Here is a 9,831-nt window from a genome sequence, read left to right on the forward strand (position 1 = left end):
GGAGTAAGTTGAATTTTATCTCTTTTGCAAACTCCACTTTTTTTTTATCTCCATTTTTTATTCATTTCATCTTTTTTTCTCCCCTTTTTCTCCAACTTCTTCAATCACACATCATTCATCAATTTTTCTTTTCTTTTGTAGGAGAATATCACTTTCTTTAATCTTTTGAATTCTTACTCCCTTGAGAAGGTAGGAAATAATTGTATAAGATATTCAAAAGATTGGTAAATGTGGGATAATTGAAAGAATATTCGAATGGGGGTCTTTTACACATATTTACGTGTGCCATTCAAATTCATATAAGCTCAAAGATGTGAGAAATGATAAATTAATTTTATTTGGTGGCTTGAACGGCTCAATCGATCCGAAAATCACCTAAATCATAATTTGTCCGTATTTCGCCTCGAGTGATGTTTGGATAGTTCTAGACAAAATCTCAATTCACCAACACAAAGTAGAATCTAATCATCGTGAAAAATGTTGTTTCAATGCATCAACCAAATACATATATATTCAAAAGAAAAGTGCTTGACTTCCAAGAAATTTCAAGAACACAATTCTTTTCTCATATAGGCTCAAGAGGGCTTCAAATGAATATTTATGAACAATATAAATAGGCCCAAATAAAGTCAAAGATTGCCTCAATCATATATGTGTTTACAAAAATTTATTTCGATGTCAAATGAAAATCACAGAGTTGTATAGAAACTATAAGTCTCAAACTTACCAAATCTCATGATTGTTCACTAAATTTTTCAAATTGATCGATTAACATGAATGTAATGCATGACTTTTCTTCTTATTGCAACATTTTTCTTTTCTCATCATTGGCCATATATAAAAAAAAATATTTCATGACTAAAACACTACAAACACACAAGCAAACAAAAAAAAAAACTCAAAAGTAATTAAAACACTCAAATTACACTAAATAAATAAATAAACACACAAAATAAAATAAAATAAAATAAATAAATAAACAACATCTCCCCCAAACTAAAACATGTGCATCGTTCTCGATGTAAATAAGCATGAAAATTAGAGGAATACACATACTTCGGGCAACGACCGTCAGTGGTCATCGCCATCCTCATCATCTGCGTCATCATGGGGTGGATGGAACTCCGGCGGGTGGTATATGGGTGGCCACTTGTTGAATCCGATTGAAATTGCTGAGCCAAGACAGATGTAAAATCCATCATATATCCCATAAATGTATCGGATCTAAACCGAAACTCATCCATGTTGATACGAGCACGGATGGTCAGGCGCCAAGGAAAGCATGGGACCCTTTGGAGTTGCCGGAGGGACCAATCACGAGGGGACGATTGAAGAAGTTCAAGGAAGCGTTGCACAGACTTATGAGCAATGAAGAAGGACTTACAAGCAAGGAGCAGAGTGCTGAAGGGTTTGTGGTGCATGGGATTGAGTTCGGAAGGCATAGGAACACCATTCAAGTGATGAACGAAGAAAAGTGGCAGAATGCTTCGCGCCCGAGCGGTAAAAAAACTACCGCCCGAGCGCCAGATGGACTGTCCAAGACGTGATTTCCAGAACACCCGGCGCCCGAGCGGCAACATTCTACCGCCCGAGCGCGAATAGTGCAGAGCCCTTGGCGCTCGAGCGGTAATATTCTACCGCCCGAGCGCGAACCAGTTCCGGAAAAATCCTAGTTTCCTAGTTAGAGTTTTGATTATTTTGGTAACTAGATTTGCAATCTTTTTCTAATATGTAGACATATTTGCACGAAATTTTGAACACTTATTCAGATTATTATTGATATTTTTATCATTTTTCTTGAGTTTTCTCTCAAACAATCAAAGCTTTTGCTTTGTCAAACAAAAATCAAACTTATCAAAGTTTTTAACTTTGTGGCGTTTGTCAATCGTGCTTGTGCGGATTGTCGTCGACTTGTTCTTCGAAGGTTCGTTATAACTTCGGTTTTTTGTTTCGTGATTATTGTTGCTAGACTTTTCATAGTTTAGAGGTGAAAATCACAACACACACAATTGATTCAAAAGATCAGGACAACAACGATTCTTTGTTCGTTATTGAATTGAGGGCGCGATTCAATTTTAATCGTGTTTGCTATTCGTCGTACAAAGATTCACATCATTTGGTATCAGAGCTTAGGTTCATTGAATTCAAGTAAGTATCTTGTTATTCAATTTTCAGATATGTTATTTCTTCGTAGTTTCCAGATCTGTTTTCGTTTATCGTTCTTCATCTTTTCGTGAATCTGTGATTCTCGAAGAAAAGTTGATTTTTTTTATTTTTCTTTGGTGATTTTCGAGCAAGTACTAAAAAAAAAAAAAAAGAGTACAAAAATTCCGAAAATTCACCATTAATTCCTTTCGATATCTTGTTCTACTTCCTTTAGAGAGTCATAATCAATTGCCTCTCACAGTAAAAAAAAAAAATTATTATTTATCTTCAAATTGCTTGTCTACGCAGTCTAAGTGGGTCGATCACAATTGTTCACAAGTTGAAACTTGATTGTTTGATACACAACTACAAAGCTTGAGCACCTTGAGAGAACTCTCGAATTCGAGTGACATTACTTGAGTGCGAGTGAATTTCTTGGAGTGAACGGTGAGTATTTGTTGTGAGCAAAAAAAAAAAAAATTGAGAGAAAAGACGAGTGAATTTCTTTGGAGTGATCGTGAGCATTTGGGTGAGGATTATTTTGTTTCTACTAACGTTTTCTTGCAGGTACAAATTTGAAATTAAATGGAGAGGGAGGTAGGAGATAGTTTGAACCCGGGGCTGTCTAAGGTTCAAATGGAGGCGTTGTTTGGGCATTTTAGTAGGATGATGATGACCCAAATGGAGTCATTACATGAAAGGTTGGATAAGCTTGAAGTTGGTACTAGTGGGGGTAAGGCTAAGTCTAAAGATTTGGGTAGAGGAGAAGAAGAGGAGGAATATGATTTGGGAGGAGACGAGGAGAGTCAAAATGAAAATTGGGGTAGGAATGGAAGAGGTAGAGGATTCGGTAGAGGTAGAAGAGAAGCCGTACGGGGTAGATATGATGGGAGTAGGGAAGATGGTAACATGGGTAGCATTAAGATGAAAATTCCATCGTTCCATGGGAAGTCTGACCCGGAGGCGTACTTAGAGTGGGAAAAGAGGGTAGAGTTTGTGTTTGAGTGTCACCACTACGCCGAACAAAAGAAGGTGAGGTTGGCGGTGGTGGAATTCTTAGATTATGCTCTCATTTGGTGGGATAAACTAGTGACCACTAGAAGGAGGTATAATGAGAGACCTATTGAATCTTTGGATGAGATGAAGAGGGTCATGTAGAAAAGGTTTGTGCCCAATCAATACTATAGGGAGATGTTTAAGAGGTTACAAACTTTGAGGCAAGGGTTGAAGAGTGTTGAGGACTACTATAAGGAGATGGAGGTAGTCATGATTAGGCAAATATTGAGGAGGATAGTGAGGCGACCATGGCTCGTTTTCTTTGTGGTTTGAACAGGGAAATTCAAGATCAATTGGAGCTTCGGCACTACTTGGATCTAGACGAGATGGTGCAAATGGCCATAAAAGTGGAGCAACAACTCAAAAGGCATGGAGTTGGCCGCACCAATCAAACTGGGGGTTCATCATCTTCTTGGAGGTCAAATGTAGTGAAGCGTGAGGAGAGTAAAGTGGTGGCCAAGCCCAAATTTGAAACCAAACTAGAGGCGCCTAAACAAGGAGTGCAAGGTAAATCTGAAACTCCTCTTACTCGTTCTAGAGATACTAGATGTTTTAGGTGTCAAGGGTTAGGACATATTGCTAGTGAGTGCCCTAATAAAAGAGTGATGATTTTGAATGAATATGGTGAGTATGAGTCTCAAAGTGAGGGGGAAGACGATGATGATGAGATGCCTGTGTTAGAGGATCCCGATGAGGGATATGAGGCGGTTGTAGGTGAAGCACTAGTGACTAGGCGTATCATGAGTGCCCAAGTCAAGGAGGAGGAGATTAACCAAAGGGAAAACTTGTTCCATACTAGGTGTTTTGTAAATCAAAAGGTTTGCAATTTAATCATAGATGGGGGGAGTTGTACCAATGTGGCTAGTAGTGAGATGGTGGAAAAATTGGGTTTACCTACATTAAAACATCCCCAACCATATAGGCTTCAATGGTTGAAGGATTGTGCGGAGGTGAAGGTGAACAAACAAGTGTTGGTGTCTTTTTCTATTGGGAAGTATGTGGATGAGGTTTTGGGTGATGTGGTACCCATGCATACATGTCATATCTTGTTGGGTAGACCTTGGCAATATGATAGGCGGGTGACACATGATGGGTACAAGAATAGGTATTCATTTATGATGAAGAAAGATTCCATTGTTTTACTTCCATTGTCCCCAAAGCAAGTGTTGGAGGACCATTTGAAAAAAAAGAAGAGAGATGAGGCCGAAAAAAAGAGTGAACTAAAAAGTGAGATGGCCTTTGAAAACAAAAATGAGATGGCTGAAAAAAAGAGTGATAAAAAGAGTGAGATAGCCATACAAAATAAAAATGAGAGGGAAGAAAAAGAGAGGAAAGAAAATGAGAGGAAAGAGGCCAAAAAGAAATCATATATGGCCCAAAAAAGTGAGTTGAAACACTTGTTGCACACACATGAACCACTTGTGTTGATTTTTTATAAAGAGATCCTCTTTAACACAAGTGATATAGCCGGTTTCCTTCCGACCATTGTTATTTCACTATTGCAGGAATTTGATGATATATTTCCGGAGGAGCTACCTCAAGGACTACCGCCTTTGAGGGGGATTGAACACCAAATTGATTTGGTGCCCGGGAGTGCATTGCCAAATCGTCCAGCTTATAGGAGCAATCCGGAGGAGACGAAGGAGCTTTGTGCGTGAGTCCATGTCACCTTGTGCGGTACCTGTTTTATTAGTTCCTAAGAAAGATGACTCATGGCGTATGTGTGTAGATTGTAGGGCAATCAATAACATAACCATTAAGTATAGGCATCCCATACCTAGGCTAGATGATATGTTAGATGAATTTCATGGTGCTTGTATCTTTAGCAAAATTGATTTGAAGAGTTGTTATCACCAAATTAGGATGAGAGAAGGTGATGAGTGGAAAACGGCTTTTAAAACCAGGTATGGGTTATATGAGTGGATGGTCATGCCTTTTGGCTTGACTAACGCTCCTAGCACTTTTATGAGGTTAATGAACCATGTCTTGCGTGCATACATATGAAAATTTGTTGTTGTTTACTTTGATGATATCCTAGTATATAGCAAAGACTTGGATGAGCATGTTAATCACTTGAGACTTGTGTTAATCACACTAAGGGCTGAAAATCTATATGCTAACTTAAAGAAATGTGATTTTTGTACAAGCAAACTTGTCTTTCTTGATTTTGTGGTAAGCTCACAGGGGATACAAGTGGATGAAGACAAGGTAAGTGCTATTTTAGATTGGCCATCGCCTACTACTGTTGGTCAAGTCCGAAGTTTTCATGGACTTGCAAGCTTCTATAGGAGGTTTGTAAAGGATTTTAGCACACTTGCAGCTCCGATGACGGCGGTAATTAAGAAGAACGTTCCATTCTATTGGGGCGAGGAGCAAGAGAAGTCTTTTAATCTTATTAAGCACAAATTGATTAATGCTCCTTTACTTGTTTTACCTGATTTTTCTAACACTTTTGAAATTGAATGTGATGCGTCAGGTGTAGGTATTGGCAGAGTTTTGATGCAAGGGGGACGGCCAGTGGCGTACTTTAGCGAAAAGCTCAATGGAGCAGCCTTGAACTACCCCACGTATGATAAGGAGTTCTACGCACTTGTGAGGACTCTAGAGACGTGGCAGCACTACTTGAGGCCTAAGGAGTTTGTGATTCACACGGATCATGAGTCTCTTAAGCACCTTAAGGGGCAGCAGAAGTTGAACAAGCGGCACGCCAAGTGGGTGGCATTCATTGAAACATTTCCCTACATCATCAAGTACAAGCAAGGTAAGGAAAATGTAGTGGCCGACGCACTATCACGGAGGTATGTACTAATCTCTACTTTGGAGTCTAAAGTTTTGGGATTTGAGCATGTGAAGGAATTATATGTGCTAGATGAGGATTTTAAGAATGAATTTGAAATATGTATTCATGGTCCACATGACAAGTTTTATTTGCATCATGGTTTCTTGTTTAAGGAAGATAGGTTGTGCATCCCTAGATCATCCATTCGTGAATTACTTGTTAGGGAAGCGCATGGGGGTGGCCTAATGGGACATTTTGGTGTGGCTAAAACTTTAAGTGCATTGCAAGAACATTTCTATTGCCAACACATGAAACGTGACGTTGAGTGTGTTTGTGATAAGTGCATTACTTGTAGGCAAGCTAAATCTAAAACACAACCACATGGCTTGTATACACCACTTCCCGTCCCTAGTGAACCTTGGGTTGATATTTCTATGGACTTTGTTTTGGGGTTGCCTAGGACAAAGAAGGGGAGGGATTCTATATTTGTTGTTGTGGATAGATTTTCTAAGATGGCACATTTTATTGCTTGTCACAAAACTGATGATGCATCTCACATTGCGGACCTATTCTTTAGAGAAGTCGTTAGGTTTCATGGCATGCCTAGGACTATTGTTTCTGATCGCGATGTTAAATTCTTGAGTTACATTTTTGGAAGACGTTATGGGCTAAACTTGGCACAAAATTGTTGTTTTCTACTACATGTCATCCTCAAACGGATGGACAAACTGAAGTTGTCAATAGAACTTTAGGAACACTTTTGCGTGCTATTCTTAAAAAGAACTTAAAGAATTGGGAAGATTGTTTACCATTTGTTGAGTTTGCGTATAATCGTTGCATGCATTCAACTACGAATTATTCGTCATTTGAGATTGTTTATGGTTTTAATCCTTTGACTCCGTTGGATTTGATGTCTTTACCTGTGAGTGAAAGGTTAAACATGGATGGAAAAAAGAAAGCTGAATTTGTTAGGGGTTTGCATGAAAAGGTCAAGGCCAATATTGAAAAGAAGAATGAGCAAAATGCCAAGCAAGCCAACAAGGGAAAGAAGAAAGTGATATTTGAGAAGGGAGATTGGGTGTGGTTACACTTGAGGAAGGAGAGGTTCCCCGAGAAGAGACGTTCAAAGCTATTACCTAGGGGCGATGGACCATTTCAAGTCCTTGAAAGGATCAATGACAATGCCTACAAACTCGATCTACCAGGTGAGTATAACGTGAGTTCTACTTTTAATGTTAGTGACTTGTCGTTGTTTGATGTAGGTGACGAGCTGGATTTGAGGACAAATCCTTTTCAAGAAGGGGAGGATGATGCGAGCACGGATGGTCAGGCGCCAAGGAAAGCATGGGACCCTTTGGAGTTGCCGGAGGGACCAATCACGAGGGGACGATTGAAGAAGTTCAAGGAAGCGTTGCACGGACTTATGAGAAATGAAGAAGGACTTACAAGCAAGGAGCAGAGTGCTGAAGGGTTTGTGGTGCATGGGATTGAGTTCGGAAGGCATAGGAACACCATTCAAGTGATGAACGAAGAAAACTGGCAGAATGCTTCGCGCCCGAGCGGTAAAAAAACTACCGCCCGAGCGCCAGATGGATTGTCCAAGACGTGATTTCCAGAACACCCGGCGCCCGAGCGGCAACATTCTACCGCCCGAGCGCGAATAGTGCAGAGCCCTTGGCGCTCAAGCGGTAATATTCTACCGCCCGAGCGCGAACCAGTTCCGGAAAAATCCTAGTTTCCTAGTTAGAGTTTTGATTATTTTGGTAACTAGATTTGCAATCTTTTTCTAATATGTAGACATATTTGCACGAAATTTTGAACACTTTTTGTAGAACCCGTAAATCAGTCTACGTTTAAGCCATGCATAATTCTAGATTTTTAAATTTAATTGACTTCATTGCATGATTATTTAAATGCATTTCTTTGAAGTTAATTATTTTATTATTTCAGTTCAGTAGTTTGATTTTTAGCATTTCAGTTATTTCAGTGAGGCCGGACTGGAGTTGGAGTTTTGAGATAAAATTTAATATCCAGAAAATATTTCCAGAAGTTAATTTAGCTAGCAAGTAAGTTCATTTAAGTTAGAAAGGGAGGTTTGAGGATTTAATTTAATTATTTGAGGTTATTAAGAAATAAGCTCATTTAAGTTGCATAATTAAGGGGTTAGCTCACCAAATTAATTAAAGGATTAGTAAAGTTTTTAAGGGTTATTAATTTACTAGATAATTATTTTTCCCTTCCTTTTATTTAGTGAATTTCGGCCACCCCCTTAGACTATTAAACAATTCAGTTGCCTTGCCACCTTTGACCATTTCTTGTATTTAATTAGGAAGATAATTCTTTGATCTTTCTAGCACCATTTAATGATCTAATTAGCATTATCCTATCCTAGTCTAGCATGTAAAAATCGGCCACTACCTCTAGAAACATCCACCAACTCATTTGATATCAAACTAGAATTCAAAATTTAAAATGAGAAGACTTGGTCTTGGATCTTTCCTTATATCTTGCACCTATCCCCCTCACTCCCATAACAAATTATCTCCCCTCCCTCACCACCAAAATACCTCATCATTCAGATCCATTTTCAGTGTAGAAAAGTCGTGAGTTCATAGCCTTAGAGTAGAGAGAAAAATCGAGAGTAAAGAAAACAAGAGAAGCGCTCCACCTCCTCCGTGCCGCGTCGTCGTCGTTTCGTTCGTTTTCTTTCGAAACGAAACCAAGCATGTCTAGATTTTTTCAAACCTCAATCAAGTCATATTATCATTTATTTTTCAGTACATGATCATGTTTATTCAAGCAAAAACCGAGATACATGTCAAAACATTTTGAAACAACACATGCAGAATTTTTGATATTCCTTGGCAAGCTTCACGTTTTTCTTGGTTTGTGAGTTTCAGGTGATTGGTTCGACTCCAGGCTCCCAAGGCGACTTATATACATGTAATAGGATGCATTAGGACCACATTTGTCCATCGGTTTCAGCCCATGCTCGCTGGAAAGCAAGAAATGACAGCAACACCATTTGTATCCCTTTTTGAGTTCGAAAATTCAGTTTGGTTGTCAAGGAGGAAGGATCTGATCTTGGCTGCCCCAAGGGACTATAGCCATAGTTGGATCAATCCCCTAGCATGTCTAAGACGTGACTAAGTCGCCCTTTTGGTGGCTTGGTCCATGGCTCATCGGTTTTAATCAAATCAACAAGAACAGCCCCTTTCCCCATTCGGCTTCTTCATTGGTTCAGCATATGGTTTCGGTTTTTGGTTGCTTGGTATGGCTCTTGGTTGGCCTATGGCCCATATCCACGGTTCATACCATGCCCCTATATGTCTAGATCGTGCCATGGTCAATCAAATGGCCACTGGAACGACGCAAGACATCGATCTAAGCAAAACACTACACACGCATGCACGTTGGTTCTCGGTTGGAGTTTCGGTTGAGTTTTGGTGTGACGCGGATTGTGGCTGGCCTAGGGCCCTTAGCTATGGTTCAAATCACTCCTTGGGATGTTGGTAAGAGTCTCTGGTCAGTGGTTCATGCCCCAATGGCCGGTAGTCTCGAAAACAACACAAGTTACACGATTGTACAGTTGCTGGAATTTTACAGCAAGTTGCTGTGTCGGTTCGGTGGCTCGTTCGAGTTTTTGGTTGGCTTTTAGCCCATGGCCTTGGACTGGACAGTGCCTCATTGAGTTAGGAAGGTCATGTTTTTGACCGTTTGTCATTTGTATTATTTTTGAGGTCGTACGAGAATTTACGGTGCGATGTGCCAAATTGACTCTCGAAAGAGCGTTTCGTGTTTTGGCTTCCATTCCACCTATATTTCGACCCTATCATTTTAAGAGCATTATT

This window comes from Primulina tabacum, chromosome 10 (genome assembly GCF_025594145.1).
Source record: "Primulina tabacum isolate GXHZ01 chromosome 10, ASM2559414v2, whole genome shotgun sequence".
Lineage (NCBI taxonomy): Eukaryota > Viridiplantae > Streptophyta > Magnoliopsida > Lamiales > Gesneriaceae > Primulina > Primulina tabacum.